The sequence below is a fragment of the Danio rerio genome, chromosome 3, assembly GCF_052040795.2.
Source record: "Danio rerio strain M-AB ecotype USA chromosome 3, GRCz13ab, whole genome shotgun sequence".
NCBI lineage: Eukaryota > Metazoa > Chordata > Actinopteri > Cypriniformes > Danionidae > Danio > Danio rerio.
Genome location: NC_141023.1, coordinates 19762727 through 19777143, shown reverse-complemented (window position 1 = coordinate 19777143; position 14417 = coordinate 19762727). Strand labels below are relative to the sequence as shown.

General features: G+C 33.7%; 1 long non-coding RNA gene across 4 annotated transcripts in view; it reads left to right on the top strand.

The window, feature by feature from the left end:
• LOC141381177 (uncharacterized) overlaps positions 1-14417 on the top strand; it is a 250631-nt gene that overhangs the window by 109875 nt on the left and 126339 nt on the right. The window contains exons 3-4 of one of the 4 annotated variants that reach the window (XR_015480635.1): positions 7812-7921; positions 8006-8547. The exons of the other annotated variants lie outside the window; for them this stretch is intronic. This is a non-coding gene — a long non-coding RNA (uncharacterized LOC141381177). Of the gene's footprint in view, positions 1-7811; positions 7922-8005; positions 8548-14417 lie in introns of those variants that run through there. 4 annotated transcript variants of the gene reach the window in all.

Sequence of the window (14417 nt, the reverse complement as noted above, 5' to 3'; positions counted from 1 at the left end):
GTACAGTACATATTATTTTATTAGTTATTTTTCAATATACTAAACTAGAATTGTGCTGATTCAGCTCATTTTAAATAAGTGGTTTAAACAATAGCAAAGGTATGTTTTAAGTGTAGCTGCAAATATCCCTTGCTATGTTAAACATCACTTAGGAAGATATGTCTGAAAAAAAATGTTAATGTCCTAATAATTCTGTCTTCCCTGTAAACTGTATATATTAAGTCAGAGGACCACTAGAATTATATTTCTTCTTTTTAAAATATTATTTCTTTATATATTTCTCAAATGATGTTTAACAGAATTTTTCACGGTATCACCTATACAGTTTTCTTAATAAAATCTTATTTGTTTTATCTCTGCAAAAATACAGGCAGTTTTAATTTTTTTAAAAAACCCTTTTTAAAGTCAAAATTTATAGCCCTTTTACCCTATATATTTTTTCAATAGTCTACAGAACAAACCATCATTATACAATAACTTGCCTAATTATCCTAACCTGCCTAGTTAACCTAATTAACCTAGTTAAGCCTTTAAATGTCACTTTAAGCTGTATAGAAGTGTCGTGAAAAATATCTAGTACAATATTATGCACTGTCATCATGGCAAAAATAAAATAAATCAGTTATTACAAACGAGTCATTAAAACTATTATGATTGGAAATGTGTTGAAAAAAACTTATCTCCATTAAGCAGAAATTGGGGGAAAAAATACAGATTGGGCTAATCTTTAAGGAGGTATTATATATATATACTGCACATGTGTATAAAATCCACTGAAAATCCAGAGCCAATCTGAATACTAATGTGATACAGTATATACTGTAAAAATGCAAGAACATTTGTGAAACACCTCCTAACATGCACACCCATATTTCATCAAGGAGTTTGCTGATTAATGACGCCTCTCTTTTATTGTTATAAATTGAATGAATAAAGCAGGGCAGACCTCAGATGCACTCCAATATAATGACCCCTTGGCCTCATGGGCATTGTAGTTAATTATATTCCTGATTTACAGTCTGAGTTCAAGAGATCAAAACACATGAATATCTTGCTTTTATTTCATTTGAAGTTTCAGTGTTGTGATGAAAAGATGCACCTGTTGGCCCACTGATAAAAAAAACCCTTAATGCCACAATTGTAGACTAAACACACCTCGCAGGTTACATTAAACGTTCCCTAATGAGTTATTTAAGATTCCTGGTCGGACATGGCGTTCCAGAGAGCTGTAAACATTTACAGCGCAGCCAGTGTTTGGGGTTGATGGAAAGAGGAGGAGATCATTTTTATGAGACACAATGGTTTGCTTTAAAAGCAGCTGCCACAGTTTCACGTGGAACAATGCGGAAACCAAGCTTTTTATGTCGTCTGTTTGAATGTAATGCTTGCCAATCATGACATGCTTTAGGCCAGGAATCCTTTGTCAAACATCACTGATAAGTAAATAGATTGCAGTTGTTTTTGAAGTGTAAATGCCTTTACGGATGGTTATGGGACATTCTACCAGAAACAAACATTATCTGTCCCTGAAATGAAAACATAAAATATGGTAAAACGAAAGAAAGACATGCTGTCATGCCTTTTTGATCATATTTTTTTTGTAATCTAAACTTGTTAATCAAGTTTTACCTTTATTTTTTTATCTATACACATTTCAGTATAACCTTTTTAAGTGAGCCGTTTTAAGGTTACCTGATGCAAGTTGAACTTACTTTCATAGTTCATTTGACTCAACTCAAAATAAATAAATACAGTGAATAAAAAGTATTTCATCCCAAAATGTCTAAAATGGACTGATTGTCGAGTTTATCTGTAAAGGAATACTTCATTCATTTCATTCTCAGATTTGTATTTATTTATTAAAAACACTTTAAAAATGTACAAACCCTGTTATTGTCCTTTTCTTCAGCCTAATTGAACCTACAGCTTTTTGTTATGCTAAAAACTGTTATTTAAGGGAAAAAAAACTTCAGAAGTTGCAAGTTGAAGTTGTTATCATTTACGTCAGTTGATTTAAAAACATGAAATTATAAATATATTCTACAAGTAAATACTGCACATATACAATACATACAAATGTACAATTGTCCCCATATTTCTATCAGTCCGGTCACATTTGCATTCAATTTAATATAAAATACTTGCAATACTCTTTTACGGTGAATGACATCAATTGATGGAGGAGAAGCTGACAGTGATAAAGGATGCATTCTATCATTGAATTGTATGATTACATGATTGTTTTTGTATGATTGTTTTGTGGATGACAAGCTTAAGCCAGGCCCTGTCACATTTTTTATAAGTGAAAAGGTAGAATGTCTCGTATAGTGGTTCTGTTAGACTTATTATAAGATGTGATGTTATGCATTAATAATTATTTGTATTTTAGGCCTGCACAATATATCGCTTCAGCATTGATATCGCAGTGTAAACATTCGCAAAAGTCACTTCACAGGATATGCAATGTTCATACTCTTATAATTGATCAATTGCATGTGGTTTTAAGGCTTGTGGCTGTCTGATGATTTAAAAATATTCAGGCATAAGTAACTGTACATTTTGTAATGTTAGTAACGATTACCTTTATTGAATTATATTTATTTTTAATATTCAATAACTGTACTAATGCTGTAAAAGACTTGGAAAACGATAAATTACTGTTTATTTCAATTGTATTTTTTGCCTGTACTGTATTTATCTATGCTTGTAGATTTTAAAATGATCAATTCTTCCAAATAAAGATATTCAAGTCATCTGGAGAAATTGTATTTACATCACAACATATATTGCAGAATAACAGAATTTCCTAGTGTCATTCATTCATCCATTTTCTTTTCAGCGTAGTCCCTTTATTAATCTGGGGTAGCAACAGCAGAATGAACCGCCAACTTATCCAGCATATGTTTTAAGCTGCAACCCATCTCTGGGAAACATCCATACACAATCATTCACACCCATTCACTACGGATCATTTATCTTACCCAATTCACCTGTACCGCATGTCTTTGGACTGTGGGCGAAACCGGAGCACCCGGAGGAAACCCACGCGAATGCAGGGAGAACATGCAAACTCCACACAGAAACGCCAACTGACCCAGCCGAAGCTCGAACCAGTGACGTTCTTGCTGTGAGGCGACAGCACTACCTAATGCACCACTGCGTCGCCATTGTGCAGGTCTAATTTGAATATTTTTTTTTTATAATTTATTCTAATTTTTATATTTATTTATCATTTATTATAAAATATTTACAATTCTAACATTTTAGTTTTATGTTTAATCCACCTAAATTTGTAAAAATGATTAAGTTAACTTATTTGATTTGTGTTGACACTACATAGAGGATATGTGTAGAATTTAGGATTTTTTTTATAATGTACATAGTCTAATTCTGCTAACAGTCTATTCATACTTTGAGAATCAGTTATTTAGTTATCTTAGTAGTTTTTAAATATAGTATTATTTATAGTCAGTAGAATCTCAAAAAAAACATTTTTATATTCAAATGCATTTACTTGTGATCGTTTTTATAATTTAATGAATCTTCAATGTTTTTTTTTGTTGTTTTTTTTAACTAAGAATTTTAAAAATGCATTAAGAAAATAAAAACAAATTCCAAAGCCTTAAAAGTAGCAGCTGCCCGATTAACATGTAATTGAGCCCTTGACTCTCTGTCCACTAATAAGAATGGCACCTGTTCATTCAGCATTAGTGGAGCGATGACGTCCAAATGTTGTCAAATTCCATGCAACACCATTAGTATCTGAACGGGTTTTCATTCAACAGGTAAGCCATTCTAGTTACAAAAGCAAGGCACTTGATAAAAACAATGCTTGAATTAAAAAAAAACAACAAAAAAAACATTTAATTACACTTTTTTTTTCTAAAAGCAATTATGCACTCAAGATGTGTTCTGTAATCAAAGCTAATGGTGTTTTGTCCCATATATATTTACACAAAACTATGATGAGACTATGATCAGTAACAACACAATTCTTAAGGGTTTTTTATGGGTCAGCTGAATTGTTTTATGTTCAATCAACTTAAAAATTGTAAAAATAAACATCAAGTTAACTTAATTGATTTGCATTGGGAAGGCACTGAGGGATTGTGCATTTTTTACAGTGTACTGTGTGGTTTAGAATACACTTTTAAATACAAAGTTTATTTATTGGCATCAGTTGTTAAATGAAGAACCTTTATCATCCACGGAACCTTTTATTCCACAAAAGGTTCTTCACAGCACCAACTGAATCCTTATATTACTAAAATGCTTATTAACCCTCTGGGGTCGAAGACCGCGTATACATGTTTTGACCTGTGGTGTCGTCAAACTGCTGAAATGAACTTAAATTACACTTTTAGTTTTGATCGTACAGATAAGATCAATACATCAGTTGAATCTGTTACGTGTCTACTTTTTGCTGTGTACACTCACAACAACAACAAACTTGTACTTTTGCAAAATAAGGAAAACAAACAGTGTAGGCATTGTCTTTTCTCTCTCTGTGAACTGCTTTTAGAAACAGGTCAGTAAAATGCGCTGACACTCCGCGATAACAAAACGCAGAGAGGTGAGACATGCATTTCTAGAAAGCTTGAAGTGTCTGCTTTTAAACGCAGCTATGAAAGCTATAATGATCTTTTTTTCTGTAAATGTTTCTTGGGGAACCGAAAAAGGGTAATTTTATGGGGTCATTATGAAACCCCATTTAATTGAATTGAATTTCATTTTTATTTGACAGATTTTAGACAAGCTTTACAAAAATACAAGTATCCCAAGCCTTTTAAACAAAAAACTGTCGAGGATAAAAACACAATCAAGCCCTAAGCTTGTTTCCATTGTGGTCATTGCTGTTAAATAACACAATGTATGGCTTCAAAAATACAACATAAAGCAAACAGTACCTCCACATTTCAAAACAGGAAGACATTTTTTTACAAATACATTTATTCCTTCATTCATTCATTTTCTTTTTGGCTCAGTCCCTCTATTAATCAGCGGTCACCACAACGGAATGAACCACCAACTTATCCAACATATGATTTACGCAGCAGATGCCCCTCCAGCTGCATTCCTACTCACAAAACAATAACATTTACAAATAAAACATCATCATCATCATCATCCACCATAAAACTAATTATTCTCATCAAACTACCATCTTTTGATCGCTTTTTTGAACCCCCTTAAGTCTTTTATTTCCTTGATCGATTTTGGTAATTTGTTCCCCATGATTGCACTTGTGCATAAAACATATTTTTCCCCACTAGACTTCTAAATTTAAATAAACAAATAAACAAAAAGTAAATAAACAAAGTCCCAACCCCTAGAACTGTATGAATGCTGTTGCTTCAAAAATGGTTCACTAAATAACTAGGAACCACATTATTAAACATTTTACGTATTTATGGGTTTTTCCTGCTCCTTTAATTTTAACCCTTTTGTGCTGTTGGGGATGTTTTCATTCACAAAGGGGATGGAGAATTTATTATTTTTAATTATAAATTTGACCTCTTCCTCAACAGGGAAAACCAACAGCAATCAAGAATGTATGATTATATGCTGACATGGCTTTGCAATCAAAAATGTCATTTTAATGAAAGTCAGTGGGGCAAAACAGCCACTAACATAATGAAAGGGTAGAAAATTTGAACAGTACACAAGGGTAAAAAATTTAGTTTATTTCACCTAATTGCCATAGTCTTGTTGTTAAAACTAAAATCAAGATTAGGTTACTTAGCCATTGGCAGATTATTTTGCTCGTTTTAATGAAAAACTCACTTGATTTTGATAATTTACTTCTTGAAATAAGACAATATTGTTTCACCTGTTCAGAAAATGCTTTTTGATTTTAAAACGTGCAATCATTTATAATTAATTATTTAATTAGTAATAAGTAATTAATTAAATATTTTAATTAGTAATTTTAACTAAACAAGACAAAAGTTTTAAAAAAGCATTGTATTTCAGTGGTGCACCTGTCTATTGATGACTGAAGTCATTGATAAGTGGCGTTTTTCTGCAGTGATTGTGTGTGTGTGAATAACAGGTGTGACACCATCATCTGCCATCTGTCTTTGACCTCTGCTCTTTTAGTCTCCGTCTTCTTCTCTGAACAATGAAGAAAGCCTTGATCTTCTCAAGGGTGGCAGGTGTTGTGTAGATCGTCTGTGTGTGTAAATTATGGGATGGCATTGCTGATTTGCAGATGTGTTGAGTGGGCTTCTTTACACATGTCATCTTCAGCTTAAGTCAAGCACCATTCACACTCGCATCAAAATGGACCTGGGATTGGTTCCCCTCGGCTATGCGCTGTAATCCTAACCAGATGAGTCCTTCAAAAAACCACAACCAAGCAACTTACGCCCGGAACTTAACTAGAGGAAAGCAGCTGAAGGTAAAATGTTTAGCCTGATGATCAAAGCAGGGTGTTTCTGTAGCACACACAGTAGACATAAACAGGGCTGTGTAGAACTGTAGAGGCTTTATCATTTCAGTGCTGTTTCAGGACAAATGGCTCACTCAGAAGTGTTAGAAAGGTTTTAGACCCACACAGAAGTCAACAGAGAATTTAAATAAACATTAACTTATTTTCTGTAACACTGCAGGATGCAACAAATTATTTAATAATAATAATAGTAATAATAATAATAATGATAATAATAATATTAATAATAACAAGGTATTGTTATAAAAAGGCCAGAGTAAATAATATTTATTTATTTATTTATTTATTTATTTATTTATCTATTTATCTATCTATCTATGAATTACTGCTGGCATTATTTGAATGCCTTTATTATTGTGTTTGCTAAACATAAATTCTGGCTCTCACAATTTTTATATTAAAACAAAGTTTTGTTTACTAAAACATTCCTGGTTGTTTTTTTCATCCAGTATTATTTTGTAACTAACAAATGTTGATGTCGATTTATTTTTTAGAACTTAAAATGTTTGAATCGATTTTGGAAACTAATTTCTGCTTTTTTATTTACAATTTTAAAGCTTAAATGCTACTTAATGTTGTAGTATTTTATTTACTTTGTTTTTGACATATACTGTACTTACTGAGTAAAACTACTCAATATCTTTACTACTACTTTTATTTTTTATTATAAGTTTAGTAAACATTTCATAGTAAATATACAACCACAAATCAGATCCACAACACCAAAGTTGAGACAGGAGCAGCTTAGTGCTTGTAATCAGGAAATTAGTTAAATAATGATGTGATTTGAAACAGGTGATGTCATCAGATGATTGTAATCATGATTTTGTACAAAAGCAGCATCCAATAAAGGTCTAGTTCTTTGGGAACAAAGATGGGCAGAGGATTGCCAATTTGCCAACAAATATGTGAGAAAATGATTGAAATGTTTAAAAGCAATTTTCCTTAAACAAAGATAGGAAGACATTTGGATATTTCACCTTCAACAGTGCAGAACATAATTAAAGATTCAAGGAATCTGGAGGAATTTCAATGCGTAAAGGACAAGGGCTCAAGCCTAAGCTGAACTATGATCTCTGATCCCTCAAGTGACTCTGTGTCAAGAATTGTCATTCATCTATAAGAGATATCACCCAGGACTACTTTAGCAAACCTTTGTCAAGTACCACAATGCGTACAGTAGTTGCATCCACAAATGCCAGAGAAAACTGTGCCGAAAGGAAGTCTTAACAGGGTCCAGAAATGCAGTTGACTTCTCTGGGCTTAGAGGCATCTGAGTGAAACACAGTGAAAACGTGTCCTGTGGTCGGATGAATCAATATTTCAGGGTTTTTTTTTTTTTGTTTTTTTTTGAGAAAAGGAAGCTGTGTGCTCCGGATCAAAAACAGAAAAGGATCATCTAGAACCATCAACAAGTACAAAAGCCAGTGTCTGTCATGGTATGGGATTCTCTCAGTGCCCTTGGCAAAGGTAACTTGTATTTCTGTGATGGCACCATTAATGCTGAAAAGTACATCGAGATTTTGAAACACAACATGCTGCCTTCTTTTCCAGGCACGCCCATGTATATTTCAACAAGAAAATGCAAAACCACATTCTGCACCATTACAAAGTCCTGGCTGCAGAGAAACAGGATACAGGTACTTCACTGACCTGCCTGCAGTCCCGACCTGTCTCCAATAGAGAATGTGTGACAATTTTGAAGTGTAAAAGGTGACAACGAAGATACCAGACTGTAGCCCACGTTAAGGCATGAAGAGTGGGACATAATTACTCCTGAAACACTTCATTATTTGGTTTCTTTAGTCCCTAATGTCTTTAAAGTGTTGTGAAAAGGAAAGGCAACATTACAAAGTGGTAAATGCTTTACTGTTCCAACTGTTTAAAATGTGTTGCAAGAACCAAAATTGGGATATGTGTTTATTTAAAAAAAAATGATGTCCTGTTGTATTGTCTGCGATGACATATACAGTAAGTCAAAGAAAATTTATAAATCACTTCTTTGTTTTTTTATTTGCGTTTTCCATATTGTCCTATTTTTCGGATTTGGGGTTGTAGTGAATATATCGTAAACATCCCAGGAAAGATAAAGACATAAAAAATAACAGCATTGTGCAATATTTGATTGTTCTCTTGGCTCCTGATAAAACTACAGTGTTAAGCTTTTTGTTCCATTTATATTTAAATCTTTTTTGCAGAACTTTCCCATTGAGAAAAAAAAGTCTGCAAAATCAATCTGAGCCTGGTTGTGAATCCAGAGCTTACACTGCATGTGTTGACCACTGTAAGTTCATGACAAGACATTTTCACTCATGCCTTTAAAAACAGCTCAGAGGTCTCCATGATGAACAGCGGCAGAAGAAGAGAAACTGGTGTGTTTGTTGGCTGCACTCAGCTCTATACATCCTCCTGTCTGCATTGATTATGTGTGAAACTCTGGTCATAATAGCCCTGTCCTGCTCTAAGAGGAATATTACACAAAATCATCAGTCTTTCTAAGAGCCGACATCACCCACAGGACCGGGGGCTGTAAAAACCCCTGTCAGATTTACACTGGGCCGTAGGGAGTAAGGAGGAGTGTGCTTGTATATGTGTCCTCTGTCTGTTAACTGTATGTTTTTTTCTCTCTCTCTCTCTCTCCCTACACTAGCACCTCATATTTCTATTTTCTCTCTCATTCCCATGTGGGCTCATCAAATACCTACAAACTCATGACGTCGGACTTCCTCCTAAAGACTCTCTCTTTCTGTTTGTTCTTTGTGTCTTTCTCTCCATTTTTCCTGACCTTACAATTTGCTGGGCAGTTTCATTGAAGAGAGCCACTGTCTGTTTAGGAGGACTAAAGTGGCGTAAGATTCTTCAGACACACACACGCAGTGTATAAGCTGGTGAATGAAAGCTTTGACATTTCCCCTTGCCCTGAGCTCTGTGTTGTTTCGGGTGAAAGAGAGAGCAGATGGAGAAGACGATAAAGCGGCTTTAATGAAATTACAGTTGTTTCTGCAGGAGATGGCCATTATGGTGCCCTTTTACACCAATCTTACATCTGGAGCTTTGGTAAGGTTAGGATTCATTGTTTACCAGCTTGAAGTGTAAGGCTCTAATCAAACTGGACATGCTTTTTGGTGGCTTTTTAAAATAGTTTTTAATGGCCAGAGAGTGTTTTTGTGTGCTGTTTATACACCCCGGGCGCCTCGCGTTCTGTCTGCTACGCCTCGTGTTTTTAATGGATCGCTCTGAGCACCTCTTGTTGAAAAAAGTCAACTCTTGTGTGGAAAAAGCACCCAAAGTCATGCGCTCCAGCACTAAGATGGTTATACAGTGGTTGCCTAGCAACATAATAAGCGCAACGCACTGCTCTTTTCTAGTGTCCTATAAAAGCAGTGTGGTGAGCCTCACCTTTTCACATGCGAAATATTTATTCATTTTCTTTTTTGGCTTAGTCCCTTTATTAATCAGGTGTCGCCACTGCTGAATGAACCACCAACTAATCCAGCATATGTTTTTGCAGGGATGTTTATGTTAGGGTTTGTAGAATGAGTTGACATATCAATGCAAAATTACTCGCATACATGCATGGCAGAATCGATGGATGCACCATAAGCAGTAGTGTTGTTAGGGTTTTTATTTTAGAAAAACAGGATTGTACACACCCAATGTAAAGTCTGCTTTTTTATTTTCTATAAGCGGATTTAACAAAGCCTGCTGTAATTGTTGTAATTTATCAAAAGCAGGTACACCGCAATCTTGTGCCAATGAAAATAACTTGAACTTACCTGATCTATTATGACTGTCAGTATTTAGGTACAACAATTTACTTTTGAGTATGTATTCACACAGCACTTCCCATAACGATCATGTGATCAGTCAGTAGGAGAGTTTGTGGACTGAACACATCGAAGCTGTTTGAATGCATTCAACCCCAAGTGTGTTTACAATCTAAAAGCAATCCAGGCAAATTTGTTTCCAACTACCCGTGGAAGTGGTTGAAAGCAGACAAGCTCAAAACATTTTAGACCTCCGTTTGCACCTGTATTCTCTTTAATAAATATCCAAAATAATAATTAGATCCCAAAACTTGGTAGAATTTGTTGTTGGTTGTTTTGTGGTTTATGGTTTACCGTTTTGTTTTGCTTTATGATTTGTTGTTTTGTTTAATATTTGTTTTGCTTTATCTTTTTAATTTCTAAAATAATAACTAGATCACAAAACTATGTAGATTTAGAATTTTTTATTGTTTTGTGATTTATGGTTTACTGTTTTGCTTTGTTTAGTTTTAGTTTAGTTTTAGTTTAGTTTTGATTTGTTTAATTTTTTTTGTTTTTTTTTCATCATTTTAATCTCTAAAATAATAAATAGTTTGCAAAACTATGCAGATTTTTTTTATGTTTTGTGATTTATGGTTTAGTATTTTGTTTTGTTTGATTTTTGTTTAGTTTCTGTTTTGTTTTGTTTTGATTGGTTTCATTTTATTTTGTTTCATCTTTTAAATAAATCTCCAAAATTATAACTAGATCACAAAACTGTGCAGATTTAGATTTTTGGGTTGTTTTGTGATTAATAGTTTACTTTTAATGAATTAATTATAAATTAATTTAATTTGTTTTGTTTTCTTCGTTTTAATAAATCACCAAAATAATAACTAGATCGCAAAACTATGTAGATTTAGATTTTTGGATTGTTTTGTGATTCATGGTTTACCGTTTTTGTTTCATTTTTGTTTCATTTTTGTTTGTTTTGTTTTGTTTCATCTTAATAAATTTCCAAAATAAGAACTAGATTACAAAACTATGCAGATTAATATTTTAGGGTTGTTTTATGATTTATGTTTTAATGTTATGTTTTGTTTCGTATTTCCTTAAATTTCGTCTTTTTAACAAATGATTAATTTGTTTGCATAAGTATCTATGTATCCTTAATACATCTTCTGAAAAGGATCTGCAAACTCTTTACGGTCATAGAAGTCTACAGACCTCTGCTGTCATTTGCAACATATTATGTTGTATGTTCAGTTTGAAAACAAAGAAGTGATTTTAAGTAATGATGTACAATAGCTGAGATATGCTTTGCTGAAAAAAAGAGAAATACTCTATACAGCAGAATCAGGCCTACTTCAAAACATCCCACTGCTATTTGGTGTGTAGCTATATATCATATACAGTGCTATCCTAACCCTAATGCACATTTCTATGTACATATTTTAATAATTCTCCCTGGCTTAAGTTTAAGTGCTCCTGTGGCCTTGGATGGAGGCCTTTGTGTGTGATAATTAGGTCAGGCACTTATCTGGACAACCAGGCAAGCTTTATGCTTTGTTTTTTTGTAATCCATCAAGGTCCATCTGGTGCATTAAGTTATAGACGGCCGACGACTCCTTTATGTGGTGTGTGAAAGAGCTGAGCGAGAGAATAAGAGCGAGATGTGCTCTCTGTGAGGTGTGCGATTTCAGAATAGACCGCAGGACACTTCAAAATAACTCTCCGGCTGGTCAGCCAAAGGTAAAGACAGGCTAAAGGTCCCTGGGGCCAAAACAAGTCGAACTGGTTATTTGACACACAGTCGCCATTACGTGAAGTAAAGTGTTGTCATAATTAAGTTACTGTATTGCAAAAAAAAATAAAAAAAAAGCGTGTGTCATGTTTCATTTTAGTGTTGGGGTCAGGTTCGAAAACTGACAACAAATTGACAGTTCATTGTTGGTAAATCCAGTCCTTAAAGCATTATACAGTCAAGCAAACTGAGCAATAAATCTAATTTGGTCTTGTCAAATGTTCTCTCTACATTACACATTGATGCAGTGTTTTTTTTGGAGCATCCATTCAATTAAATAGTTTCTGTGGATCAAGGCAAGCAGTTATGAGTTTAAGTGTGTTTTCACACCGGCCTTAGTTTGGTTGAATCGCACTAGAGTTCGTTTTTTCTCTTGGTGCGGTTCATTGGGGCAGATGTGAATGTAGCAGTCGCACTTGAGTGTCATCTTAAGGGGTGTGGAGGAAAAATATTTGTTGACAGCACTTTACCAACAAATTTAAACAGAGAGAGGGAAACACATCACCTGATGGATCATTGGTAATATTTCCAGAGGATGACCATGTTGCAGTTTAGATAAATGAATTCACGGATCCTCCTGAATTGACTTGCGATGTGCCTTCGCCGTTTGCAAAGCAATAAAGCATTGTTTTACAGCCTCAGTGGTGCTTCATTGTCATTTTTTAAATGTGTCCAAAGTGATGTGTAAATTCTATATAGTATACTATGACCAGGGATACAATCAGCCAGAGCAGTCATCCCGGCATAGTAAAAAGCAACATTTTGTGTCTGCCGGTTTGTTTACTTGCAGAAGTTCCATTGGCATTTTTCCGCACGTTAAATCTGACCAATATAAAAGCTGTTTAGGAAATACGTTCAATAGCATCTGGCCAATGAGTGATGTGGATTTTGTCACATTACTGCATTTTAGTTCTGGTTCGGACCAAAGCAATCAGTGTGAAAAGGACCCAAAAACGGCAGAAAAAGGCTACAATGTATTATTGGTTGTCCTTGGTCCGGACCAAATGAACCAAACCACAGATGTGAAAGCACCCTTAAAGTCAGAATTGGAAAATATTATCTTGCAATTTTTTATTTATTTTTTTTTTTCTTATAATCAAGCTCAAAATTAAACGGGGAAAAATATCCAAATTATGAAAAAAAAAACCATATATATATATATATATATATATATATATATATATATATATATATATATATATATATATATACATACATACAGTTGTGCTCAAAAGTTTACATACCTGTTGAAAAAATTTATAAAATGTAAATGATTTGAATGAAATAAGAGAAATCATACAAAATGCAATGTTTTTTTTTTTATTTAGCACTGTCTCAAGTAAGATATTTTACATAAAAGATGTTTACATATAGATTTAGCTGAAATTCTTAAAATAACCCAAAAGTACATACATTTGATTTTTAATACTATGTGTGGTTGCCTGAGGATTCTTTGAGTGCTTTTTCTGCTTTGTAAAGGTTGTTTACGAGTCTCTTGTTTGTTCTAAAAAGTATATCTGACTGCTGTTCCTAAAAATCCTCCATCTCCTGCCTATTTTTAAGTCTTCAGCATCTTCTGCATATTTGAACTTTTCCAGCAGTGACTGTATGATTGAAAGATCCATCTATTTGCACAGTGTATGATTGAGGGACTTAAGCACAACTGTTTTTAAAAAAAGGTTTAAACCATCACTGATGCTCCAGAAGGAAACACAAGGCATTAAGCATTTTGAGGGGATTGAGGATATTTCTGAAGAACAGGAACAGTACTAAATAAAAAAATAACATGCGTAACATGTATGATCTCTCTTATTTTGTAAAATGTTTTAAAAAGTTTCATAAACAGGCTTCCATAGATTCATAGATGCACAGATGGCTTTTGCCCTTGAGTTTGAGTCATTTGTTTTTGAGTATCTGCCGATAACAAAACCCAATCCGATGCTTCTATAGTACATAAAAAAAGAATAAAAAAGAGCAAAAGTGATTTAAATCACTTTATTTTAACATTCAACAACTCTGTTTACAAACCGAGCACTGTAAGGTAGCTTAAACAATAAGTAATAAACAACTAAAGTAAAAAATAAATAACATAAATGCTTTACTTTTGGACTTATGTGCAACAGTAAATATAAAAAAATAGAATATAAAAAGAAATAGCACCTCAACTTAAAATACTCAGCAGGCAATCCCAAGTTAACTTATCTCACAGTTTGCTATGGTAATGTTGTCGTTATCAACTTAACTCCAGACCGCAGACATTATCATGCTTTCTTCTTCAAGCTGCCGCCATTTAACCAATAGACTGATTTCACGCGGCTGCCATTTTAAAAGCATATTTAAGGCTGCGTTCTGAAAAAACCTAGCTGTATATATTATTAGCGAAGAGAAAGTGACACAAATTTATCATTTCACCACC